We start from the raw sequence: 13503 nt of genomic DNA, 5'->3' as shown, positions 1-13503 counted from the left end.
CGTGCGGCAATGGGACATACATGACATATCTTCGTCTATATACCATTAAAATAACTGATCCACCGCTTTGCCCCTAGTGTCACACCCCTTTACCATCTGAAAGCACAAGTCTGGGAAGGATGACAGCATGTAATAGCAAAAATGTTCGGGAGTTTTTCCAAAAGCTAGGAGTTGTTTATTCTCGGCCCCCTCTTCCCCCTTCGGGCAACGGCCTTGCCGCAGTGGATACACCGGTTCCCGTGAGATCACGGAAGTTAAGCGCTGTCGGGCGTGGCCAGCACTTGGATGGGTGACCATCCAGTCGCCATGCGCTGTTGCCATTTATCGGGGTGCACTCAGCCTCGTGATGACAATTGAGGAGCTACTCGACCGAATAGTAGCGGCTCCGGTCAAAGAAAACCATCATAACGACTGGGAGAGCGCTGTGCTGACCACACGCCCCTCCTATCCGCATCCTCAACTGAAGATGACACGGCGGTCGGATGGTCCCGATGGGCCACCTGTGGCCTGAAGACGGAGTGCTCCTCCGCCTCCTCCTCCTCTTCCCCCTTCCAGAATTTGGAACATGTGTGGAACGGGTGTAACTACAGTGTTGAAGCGAAACAGGATAGTTGCGCACAAAGGTGTGAAACAAGTTGAAATTGTCAGATCAGCTGAACGGCGAGCACAAATTGGTTACAGTAGCAGCTGCTATTGTGCGCAAGGGTCATGCATTTCACCCTTGATTATTTTTCCAAGAAAATATTTTAAAGATCATTTTATCCTTGGCGGGCTCATTGGGTGCATCGGTGCTGCCACAGGTTCTGGATGGATCTTGGAGTAATATTTTGTAACATTTCTCGACCGTTTTATTAGGCAAACCATACCAACAAGAAAGATCCCGTGCGACTACTGCTGGACAACCATTCGTCCCATTTCAGTACAGAAGCTCTTAATAAATGTAAGAACAGTGGTGTAGTGCTTCTATCATTTGCTTCCCCCTGATCTTAGCGTTTATGGTCATTTCAAGAAGACTTCTCGCCATTTTTACACCAGCAAACATCACTTCAGGATTCTCAGCAGGAGGCATATTCCCATTTGACTCAGACAAATTCCAAGAAAGCGATTTCTCTGCATCTTTTGTGACCAATAGGCTAGCTCCAGTAGAAAAACTTTCAGCTCCTCTGGATAACTCCGAGAATGTGGCGAATGCAGTTAATTCTGTTCCAGGTACTTCAGCAGAGGAACGTATTTCCACTGAACACAATCGCGGTTTCTCTAAAGCTGGACCAAGGAAAGAAAGGAACCGTTGACGAAAGAAGAGAATGTGTGCTATCTTAACAGACACACTCGAAAAACGGGCTGTAGAGAAGGAAAGGGAGGAGAGAAATCACAAGATGGCACCGAAGAATGGAAATAGAATAAAAAGGAGAGAAGGAAACAACAAAAGAAAATTGCAGTTTCATCCATCTTCCGAAGAAAAAGAAGAAGAAGAAGAAGATTACTGGTTGATCTGTGGTGATGTCTATAGAAAGGGAGAGGAATGGATACAGCGTACTAAACGTAGATTGTGGTCTCATTGGTCAGTCTCATTGGTCATGTGGGAATAATGATCCTTTCTTCGTGTGTGCAGACTGTGAACACAATTACGAAACTTCTGTCATGTCAGATATTTCGAACTGAGTAGACTCTTTTCAGTAAAATTTTGGAATGTTACAACGTGCCCCATTGGTGGGGTAAATTGAAACATGTGTCAGTGTTTTTCTCTATACTTTATCGTAGCCATTCTAATGGTCTCATCGGACGTTTCATTGGTGATTTCTATGTGTAAAAGTACATAGAATCCCACTTTTCAAATTCAAACAGTTTATAATAAAAGAAGGATAAAAATTAATAACTGTTCTTATTGTAACGTGTCCTTGTCTCCCTACTTTATATGTCATGATGAGTGAGTTTGCAAGTATCGAAGTATGTGACATAAATGACCGTATCTTTTGACTGCTTTGACTCAGAAGCTTACATTTATTACACTGTCAACAGAGCGTTTATCTCAGTGTATGACAGATTTAAGCAAGACACGTCTACCCGTTCCTGAGATAAAGATGTCTTAACAGACTGATATATAGACCGACTATCGGATAACAAATGACAAATTTTTTTTCATGTAATATTATTACAAACTAACAATTTTCGGATTTTTTTCCTTTACTTTTACTATGAAAGCATGCTCCTTGCCGAATTTCATGGTTCCAGGCCTGCAGGGAACACCCAGCAGGTTTTGGCGAACGAGTTTGCGATTATCAAAATATGGCCGAAGTATGATAGTATCTTTTGTTTTCACTGACTCTGAAGTGTACACACCCTTCAGTTCCAAGAGAGTATAGGACTCAGTGTGTGACATAGACGTCAACTTGATAAGTCTAGCAGTTCATGAGAAAGTCCGTTTTTAGTAGTCTGACAGACACACAGACGGACAACAAAGTGATTCTACAACGGCCCCGTTTCTACCTATTGATGTAGGGAACCGTAAAAATGGGGCTTTGTGGAACCAAGAGCAATGAAGCCATTTTACCTCTAGGTACATTTATCATCAGTTTAAATTCGTGTACTTACAGTACGGAAGAACTACCAACTTGGAAAGCATACTACGTACATCAAGCAGCTCAGAGGCAAATTACACGAATGTTCTATATCTGTGGCAATAGCAGCTTCTAATGGAAACTGTTTTATTTAATGGAATTACTAATGTTGCTAATAGTCAAAGAGACTATAAAATCAGTCCCAGAAATAGTACCTTTACGAAGTCACGCGAAAAGCGCAAACTAGCAGAGCGACGGTCCTTTTTCGCTCTCATTATTAGTTCTGTTTGTCGCTAGAGTAACGTACCGGATTAGTAAAGTTCTTAGTGTAATTAGTACAAATCCTATATTTTCAGTTAGTGAATTAATCTCTCATCTCACAAGAGATTACTTTGAACGTAGTGCTTTACTGTGCGCGGTCCTATTCCTGTTCTTGACCTCGGAACTTAACTGTTACACGGGGCCGCCTGTTTAGCGTGGATTCGGAACGATGATGAATCTCGGTATTTCACAGCTTACTCCGTCAACAAATCGTATGTAAGTGTATTTTTACGGTTAAGTGTCGCTCTTCGCAATAGAAAAACTATGAAATACTTTTCTTTGACAATCACTATTCTCAACGTCAAAATCAAAATTTCATACTTCAAAAGACACTCCTTCCTCACATATCAACTACGTTTCGAAGCAATGAGAGCCACGAGCTCCGTGTATCAAACCGCCTAACATATACGCTTTAGATATACTAACAACTATCCGAGCGAAAGGAATTCGGCAGGAGGCCTCTTTTTCTTCTCTTGAAACTTGTCAGTCGATTGGAGATTCCTTACTGGGGAAAAGAAGTTTATAGCTGTGCATGCAGCCGACATGAAGACGAGCAGACGTTGCTACTCGCTTGTTATCTCGAGTTTTTTTAATGTATTCGTAGTAAGTTTATTATTTATTTGCTGCCTGACAGTCAATTCTACGCACGATAGTTACTTAATTAGTAAGCTAGCTAGTTACGTGTTCCACTGATCAATCTCGCGGTAACCGTTACGATGTGGAACATGTCAAGTGTATAAGAAATGCTCACAAGAGTCAAGGTTTTTTTTTTAGCATAAAATTTTTATTACTTAAGCCATTTCCTTAAATAGTACAACATTTATGTACTGTACCTATAAATTTATTTATTTCTCCTCAAGAATTCATCTGTGGTGTACATATACATCTATGTGATTATTCTGCTATTCACAATAAAGTGCCTGGTAGACGGTTAAACGAACCACCTTGAAGCTGTCTTTCTACCGTTCCACTCTCGAAAGGGCGCGCGGGAAAAACGAGCCCTTGAAATAGTCTGTGCGACCCCTGATTCCTCTTATTTCATCGTGATGATCATTTCTCCCTACGCAGGTGGGTGAAAACAGAATGCTTTCGCAATCGGAGGAAACAACTGCTGGTTGAAATTTCATCAGAAGATCCAGTCGCAGCGAAAAACGCCTTTATTTTACTGATTGTCACTCCAATTCATGTATCATGTCTGTGGCACTTTCTCCCCTATATTGCGATAATGCAAAAGGAGCTGTCCTTCTTTGAACTTTTTCGACACCATCCGTCAGTCCCACCTGATGCGGATCGCACACCGCACAGCAATACTCCAGAATAGGGCAGACAAGCGTGGTGTAATCAGTCTCTTTAGTAGACCTATTGCACCTTCTAGAGTGTTCTGCAATTAATTGCAGTCTTTGGTTTGCTCTACCCACAACATTATCTATGTGATCATTCCAATTTAGATTATTTGTAATTGTAATCCCAAAGTATTTATTTGAATTTACAGCCTTAAGATTTGTGTGACTTATCGCGAATCAAAATTTAGCCGATTTTCTTTAGTACTAATGTCAATAACTTCACACTTTTCTTTATTCAGGGTCAATTGCCACTTCTTGATCTATACAGATATCTTATCTAAAGAATTTTGCAATTCGTTTTGGTCATCTGATGACTTTACAAGACGGTAAGTGACAGCATCATGTGCAAACAATCTAAGACGACTACTCAGATCGTCTCCTACGTCGTTAATATAAATCCGGAACAACACAGGGACTATAACACTTCCTTGGGGAACGCCGAATATTATTTCTGTTTTACTCGATGACTTTCCGTCTATTACTACGAACTGTGACCTTTCTGACAGGAAATCACGAATCCAGTCTCACAAATGAGACGATACTCCGTAGGCACGCAGTTTGGTTAGCAGACGCTTGTGAGGAACGGTGTCGAAAGCCTTCTGGAAATCCAAAAATATGGAATCCGTTTGATATCCCCTGTAGATAGCACTCATTACTTCATGTGTATAAACAGCTAGTTGCGTTTCACAAGAACGATAGTTTCAGAATCCGTGCTGACAACGTGTCAATAAGTCGTTTCCTTCGCGGTACTTCATAGTGTTCCAACACAGTATGTGTTCCAAAACCTTACTGCAAATCGAAGTTAGTGATATGGGCCTGTAATTCAGCGGACTACTCCTACTTCCCTTTTTGGGTAATGATTTGAATTGAACAATTTTACAATCTTTACGTATAGATCTTTCTGTGACGGAGCGGTTGTATATAATTGCTAAATATGGAGCTATTGTATCAGCATACTCTGAGAGGAACCTGACTGGTATACAAACTGGACCGGAAGTCTTGCTTTTATTAAGTGATTTAAGCTGCTTTGGGACACCGGGGATATCTACTTCTATGTTTATCATCTCAGCAGTTGTTCTTGATTGGAATTCAGGAATATTTACTTCGTCTTCTTTGGTGAAGGAGTTTCGGAAAACTGTGTTTAATAACTCTTGTTTAGTGGCACTGTCATCAGTGACTTCACCGTTGTTATCGCGCAGTGAAGGTATTGAGCGCGCCTTGCCACTGGTGTGCTTTATGTATGACCAGAATCTCTTTCGTTTTTCTGCCAGTTTTCGAGACAGAATTTCGTTGTGGGAATTATTAAAAGCATCTCGCATTGAAGAACGCGCTGTATTTCGAACTTCTGAAAAACTTTGCCAGTCTCGGGGATTTTGCGTTCTTTTTAATTTGGCATGCTTTTTTCGTTGGTTCTGCAACAGCGATCTGACCCGTTTTGTGTACCATGGGAGATCAGAACCATAACTTATTAATTTATATGCTATACTTCTCTCAACTGCCGTCAATACTCTCTCTTTGAAATCATACTACATCTTTTCCCCGCTTACAAGATCAGATCGGAAGGAGTTAAGAGCATCTTTATCAGCTTTTTAAAACAGATATACTTTGCGTTTCTTTTTGATGGTTGTAGGTGTTACGGTATTCAGTGTAGAAGGAGTTGTCAAGGAGATATGATTTCAAATCATTTTTGAAACTATTACTGCTGTCTGTCAGACATTTATTTCGTCTGGTAATTTATCGAAAAGTTTTGAAGCGGCATATTTTACCTCTTATGTGCCAAACATAGGTTAAGTAGAGGATAGTGTAAGTCTTTCTTTCTTCTGGTATTGTAACCGAGAATGTTACTCTGGTTTTTAAACTGGTCCACGCTGTTTAGAATAAATTTCATTACTGATTAAATGTACTGAGAAGCTATTGTAAGAGTTCCAAACCATTTAAACAGATGCGTATAAGATGTGCGACTATGAGCCCCACACATTATCCTAACCACTTACTTTTGAGCAATGAATATTTTTGCCTAAGTGTTGAGTTACCCCAAAATATTATTCTGTATGACATGAGAGAGTGAAAGTACGCAAAGTGCGTTAGATTACTAATTTCTATATCCTCAGAATTGCCAATTATGCTGATTGCAAAAGTTGCTGAAGCTAGCTGCTTTAGGAGATCCAAAATATGAATTTTCCAGTTAAGATTCTTATCTATATGTACACTCAAAAACTTAGTATGCTCTACCCTGGCTACTGACTTCTGTTGATGTGTTATATTTATTGAAGGAACTGTATTTCTTGCCGGAGAAAATTGGATGTAGAGTGTTTTTTCCAAGTTCAGAGCAAGCTAATTCACAGAAAACCAATTAATAACATTTCCAAAGACATCATTTGTATCACTTTCTATTGAAGTTCCTTTTACTGGATTAACTATGTTGCTTGTATCATCAGCAGTCAGTCAGTTAAGCTTCTTGTTTCAGATAAGAAAGGAGGTCATTCACATATATCAAGAACAGAAGGAAACTCATGACCGAACCCTGTGGAACACCTAATCTAATTTCGCCCCAGTTAGATGAAGTGGCAAACTTCCTGAAATCACGTAATCCATATAAAGAAACTTTTTGCTTCCTGTTCTGTACACATGACTTAAAACACTCATATGCTGTTCCATTTATGACATAGAATTGTAATTTCTGTAACATAATGTCATGGTTCACACAATTAAATGCTTTGGATAAGTCGTGGAAAATTCCTACTGGTGACAGCTTGCTATTCAACGGCTCTATTATGTGGGGAGTGAAATTCTATGTTCCTGTCTCAGTGGAACAGCATTTTTGAAAACTTAACTGTGATTTATAAGTATCCCATTACCGTTGAGATGGCTAACCACTCTTGAGTACATTACTTTCATGACGACTTTTGAAAATGCTGTATGCAAGGGTACTGGCCGGTAATTGTTGATATCTGTGGTGTCCTCCTTTTTGTAGAGAGGCTTGATATTGGTATATTTTAATCTATCTAGGAAAATACCTTGAGTTAGTGCTGTATTACACATGTGACTCAGAACATCAGCTGTAACTGCTCCACATTGTTTTAATATCTTGTTAGAGATGTCATCTACTCCAACAGGGCATTTATTTTTCAAAGATTTAATGATTTTCTTTATTTCACAAGAGATTCAAGAGGTTTTTAAGTGAAAATTAATGTGGCTAAGATTTCTCAAGACTAAATCTGCCATGAGATCAATCGCAACTCCAATATTATTGTTTCATATACAGAAACGTGCTATTTTATTTTCAGCAGTTAAATGGGGGCTGCTGAATCCGAAGTAGCTAACAAATATTTGGATTACATGAAACAAAATAGTACATTCTGAATCAATAATTAACTACAAATCAGTCGTGTGAAACAATTGTACCGTAGGCCTACTCCTTGGCTGCTAATAAAATCGGATTTTCAATAACGTTGTTGTCGTATTAAATAGATTTAATTTTGCGGGATTGTCACAGACAGAGTTTTGTAGGATGTAAAAGGCATTCCCTCTCTACTGATTACCTCGAAAGTGCAGCATAACTCGGAATACTACCTGGGTGAAAAAATAAGTGTGAAGAACAGACTGAAATAAAGAAGACCATCTTTTGCCAGATTAATGAATCAATAATAATTATGGCTACAAAGGCAACACGTAAAGCACTTTGACTATGCATTATAGTAATGTCCACCAAAATAGCGCTCTGAATCTCCCCCATTTTTAAAGATAGATAGGTGGCTGAAGAAAGAATGTGTCCAATAAAGAAATTATGGCATCCGTAAGTGGCTATTTTACAGTTCGTTCACAACTGTACTTTAGGGAAGGGATCTGCTAAATGGAAGACATTGAGCAGACTGCGTTAATGCAAAAAGGAATTTTGTAAAAGAAACTCAATTTTGACATACGAAATAGACTGTCTGCTGAGCCAGGATGAAAATATTACATATTTCTCTCGTAAATACCAACTCCGCAAGTGTTCATCGAATTCCCACGTAATGTACCGTTACTAGTCATTCGATAAAATTTGGTTACATTGCACCAAGAAAGAGGCACAATGTTGAGACTTCGTAAGATTACCTGACGTTCTAATTCCTGGTGGTCTCCACGGGTTTGCTGTCGGAGCCCGAATTCAACACGATATTTCGGCGATTCGTCTGTCTTGAGAGCAAACGCTGCAGCTGCTGAGTCCCACTGGAGACTGATGCCAAGTCTGGAAACCGTACACGATGCATGAGCCGCCCACGACAGACACTTTCCCAAGACCGAGCTTATGCCATCGCTCGTATTAGACACCGGTGCCAATAATGTGTCGGAATTAAATACTGTACTACAGCAACATCGCTGGCCGCAACCAAGAACGGTGTGCTATGACGAGAGATGATAAAGGGTTCCACGTCCTCCTAAGAGGACAAATGTAGTCTCCATTATTCACATTTTCTGCAGACCTTATTTCAATTGACTCATACACACTGTACCAAAAATCGAACGTACCGGTAACTGTTAGTGTTGCGTCTACTTGTTTAAGGAGCTCCGGAAAAGTCCAAATTGATGAAATGTTCTTATTTACTTTTTTTCATTTTAAAAATCTACCAACTTCCCCATTTAAATTGAAATATAATTTATTCCGTTCAAAAGATTGCAACTATTTTTAAAGTATTTTTGAAATTTTGAAATACGTTCGGCATGGATGTGACCCACTGTGGCGCCGTTAAACTGCTGTTAAATGTTGTACTCCAGAATCTATATGCTCATTATGCACATCTTAGTAATGTCAGAGAAAATCAGTGTTACGAAATAAGTGTTTGGCTAACCCGTAACAGTTCGATACATATCGCTTGCTCGAGTGTCTTGTGTTTCATGTTTATTAACTCTTTCGTAATTTAAAAATATTCGTAGAGAATTCTGTTCACTTAAGTCTGTTTTATTGAAAGATAATGATGGGCAAATGTAAAGTGACTAGATATCGTCTAAAGGCTTTTAAGAAAAGCAGAAATGCTGGAAAGCGAAAGGTAAGTATTATTACCATAAAGAATAATGACGATAACCAAGTGTGTGAACCTAACCTTGTTGGTACACCTGCCCATTGCAATGAAAGTGAGAAAGAAAGTACTTCGCAAAGGAAGCTTGGTTGAGTTAGTGAAAAGTATGAAAGATTTATGAGCGAATCGGATGCGAATGAAATGTCTATTACGTCAGTCCTCAACAAAATGTTTGCAAACTGTGTAAGATGTATTCAGTGTAGTGAAGTCGGTCTGGAACTCTCTGTAAAAGTCACGAAGTACTTGCCACTGAAAGGGAACTGAAGTTTGGTAGGTGTTTATACATGACCACATTTGGAACAGTCTTGCAGTAATTCCAAATTAAGAAAATGGTAGCAAAATCTATGAATACAACATTAGAAGTGGCTGGTGTTGCTAGTATATTCTAACTGTCTATTGGGTGTGATAAAGTGCGATATGTGAATTACCTTGGAGACGGTGGTTCTAAAGGATTCAAACATATTCAAGAAATGAAGCCCTATGGTGATGATGTTGTAGTGCAGAAATTTGAGTGCACTGGACACCTACAAACACGAATGTGATCAACACTTCGGTGACTGAAAGCTTCGTCCAAAAAACAAAACTCAGTGATGGTGAAGGACTGGATGAGAAGGAAAGGTTAACTAACAGTGTAATTGACAAAATACAGAACTATTATGGAATGGCTAATAGGTAAAGCACATACAGTGTTGACGAAATGAAGAACCTGTTTGAGCTCTTTTTTTTTCTCAACTTTTTCAACTGATGAGAGTCCCCATCATTACTTTTGTACCAAAGGAGAAAACAGTTGGTGTTAGTACAACAAGGATTTACTGGCAGGTGAAGTGTACACTCATAAACATAGTCTACGTGATGCCGTGATGGAGGTGATAAAAGCTATTGTCAGAGACTTAGCAGCACCCCAATTGCTGAAAAAGGGTATTCATGGAGAAACTCCAAACCCCAATGAAAGTGTAAATAGTGCCATATGGCCAAGAATCCCAAAGACTGTGTTCACTGGAATAGAAACGCTTCACCTTGGTGTGTATTACGCTGTGGCTATTTTCAATGATGGCATTGTTGTAAGGTGCAGAATATTTCGAAATATGGGAATGAAGATAGATTTCAACATAGTACGAACGATGCTTGCTTTAGACAAGGAATGTCTTCGAGCTACTGACAGGGCTGTAAATAGGCTAGAAATGCAAACCAGTGTAAACAGGAGGAGGTCACAGAGGAAGCTAGAGGAGGAGTTTGCAGAAGATGAAGATAATTCATCCTATGGACCCGGAATGCACTAAAACGGTAATCCAAACTTTGTCGCTCGATTCCCTAAAGTTTTATTTTTTTCCACAAAGTACATGTTTTCTCAGGATCTACTAAACCAATCTGCTTCAAAGTTTCAGGAAATTTTACACAATCCCTTCGGCGAATCTTAACCAAGACCTTTTCCCAAAAACCTGTATATAGTTGCATTTATCAACAAAAAATGGTACAGAAAAGCAGTGAATTTTCTTTACAACAGAAAAAATTATTCTCTAACAGCTGAATTCAAATTTTTAAAAATTCCTGAGTTAAGTTGTAGCCAGTACTCCAATAAATAACCTGTAAAATTTCAACTTCCTAGCTCAAATACTTTCTGAAAAATGTCGGAAATTTCTGGTAAAGTCTTATGGGACCAAACTGCTGAGGTCATCGGTCCCTAAGCCTACACACTACTTAATCTAACTTAAACTAACTTACCCTACGGACAGCACATACACCCATGCCCGAGGAAGGACTCGAACCCCCGACGGGGGCAACCACAAGGACCGTGACAAGGCACCCGAGACCGCGCGGTTACCCTGCGTGGCATATACCTTCTGAGAAAACATTTGCCAATCGACGGTCTCATGAAAGCCTTCCTACATTAACACGGGCTTGTGTATGCCAGGCTTTCTAAGTCCCAGACTGTTCTTGATGCAGCCGAATAGTGCTCTAATCGTGGCAGGCGGACGCAACACACAACGTCAAATCTGCTTGAAATTCTTCCAGTCTTAAAGTGTATGCCTCTGAGGCGTGCACCTCCAGCTAGGGTCCAAACTCCATACCCCAACCATTCTGTTCGTCGGAATATCAATTTCCCTTGAACACAGGCGTCAAGTAAGGAAGTTCCTGTGTTAGACTACCTGCGTCGAAAATGGAATATGTTCTGCGTACTGAAGTCCTAAAGACGCCATTCTCTTGTATGTTGTGTGGCAACTCCTTGCTTGCGCTTATCGATCGATATGTGTCGGTTTTCGATCACAACTATCTCCCAAACTCCAGACATGTTTCCTGTAAACAATCAGGCTATATGCAAAACTGGAAGCTCGCCATCACCTTTTTAACCTACAGGGTAAATTTATTTGTAGGATTTCAGTAAGTCGTGGTTTTGCGGTTTTCATTTATTCGTATAACTAGGGCCGCCTGTCGGGCAGACCGTTCACCGGGTGCCGGTCTTTCAAGTTGACGCCACTTCGGTGACCTGCAGTCGATGAGTATGATAGGCTGATTATGAGGACAGCACAACACCCAGTCCCTGGGAGGAGAAAATTCACCGACCCAGACTGGAATCGAACCCGGGCCCAGAGGATTGATAATCCGTCACGCTGACCATTCAGCTACCGGGGGCGGACGTAGTTTTGCGGTTAGCATTACTGACTTGATTATGGGGCTCTGGCTTCGATTCCCAGACGGATCGGGCATTTTTCGCCGCTCAGAAACGGGGAAGTGTCTTATTCTCATCATCATCATCATCATCATCGAAGTGCAAATCACAAAGTGCCGTCATATGTGTAGACTTTCACCAGGCGGTCCAGCTCCCTCTAAGAGGCTGGCCACAAATGGTATACGCACATTCTTTAATGTTGTGAGGACTGTTGCCAAAAAATTGGCTTAAGAGCATTGACACAGTCTCAGGAAAACACAAATAAACACATTCTAGAGGAAAGGCTGGGGAAATCTAGTGAACATTATTTGTTATCAAGCATTCTTCGAAACAACTTATTAACTAACAGTTCAATGCTCGACTAAAACAACACATTAAAGATTAAGCTTCAGCTATCACCCTTAAGAAAAGGCATTAAATATGAAACATCAGAAGCGAAACAATTAAGATATTCTTTAAACCTTTTTCAAAAATATTATGATTCATCAAATCATTAAATATTAATAATTTACATTGCTAGCCATGCGGAGGCACATTATAAACTGTAATTATAAAAAAGGAATAGTGCGGCCCCACTTGAGATAATGCCACTAACACGCAAACGACGCAACAGACTCCGGACGTAAATATTGGAACCCACGCACCGGAGACTGCAAGCCGATACATGATAGGTGCACTACAACATATACAGCACAACTCACGTACACACTGAGCAAGTTAAATAAAACCAAAGCATTTGCCCCTACTCCGAATGAAATCCGACAGCTAATAGTACGTTATGATTTAAGCTCCACTGAATGTGACGTCGCCTCCTGATGTTAGTTACAGTTAAAAGATAAGGATCGATATTACTAGTAGCTTAAATGTAGAACTAATATCACCCCAATCTTAATAAATGCAGAGGCTGAATAAAACTAACATTCACAACCCAAGAGATAGAAATTGCCTATTACTAACCTTATGATCAATGAGGTTCTTAAGAACTTCAGTTGTCCTCATGGAGCCTGCCGTTGTGCCCGAGCTGTTCTAGACGCTTAAGTCTGAAACCGCGCGACTGCTACGGTTGCAGGTTCGAATCCTGCCTCGGGCATGGATGTCTGTGATGTCCTTAGGTTGGTTAGGTTCAAGTAGTTCTAAGTTCTAGGGGACTGATGACCTCAGATGTTAAGTCCCATAGTGCACAGAGCCATTTCAACCATTTTTTTTTTGTCCTCATGGAATTGTTTGTAGAACAGGTTATATACAGGGAGACTCAAGAGGATATGAAAATATTTTAATGTGTTATTCTACAAGTAAAACTAAAGAAAAAAGTTCATATAAACATAGCTCCGCACATGTTTAGATACTGAGTTACGACTAATAAAAGATTTTGCCTGAAATTTAGCAACTTTGCTAATATGAAGACATCGCAAAACTGTATGAGGTTAAAGTAAATCTCGATTTCCATTTATTTTGTTGTTATTGGTCTGGTGAATCTAATGAAACATGTCCCAGACATGCATCTGCGGTATTTTTCTAGAACATCCAGAGATGCTAAGGCGTAATTATGTAAAGTT

The 13503-nt window shown here is 40.0% G+C and overlaps 1 pseudogene; it reads left to right on the top strand.

Annotated features, from left to right (window-relative positions):
* The first annotated feature begins 203 nt into the window (after nt 1–203).
* On the top strand, nt 204–320 carry LOC124556661 (annotated as a pseudogene).
* The last annotated feature ends 13183 nt before the right edge of the window (nt 321–13503 follow it).

This window comes from Schistocerca americana, chromosome 1 (assembly GCF_021461395.2).
Source record: "Schistocerca americana isolate TAMUIC-IGC-003095 chromosome 1, iqSchAmer2.1, whole genome shotgun sequence".
In the NCBI taxonomy this organism is placed as follows: domain Eukaryota; kingdom Metazoa; phylum Arthropoda; class Insecta; order Orthoptera; family Acrididae; genus Schistocerca; species Schistocerca americana.
This window is presented reverse-complemented; position numbering and strand designations above follow the sequence as displayed.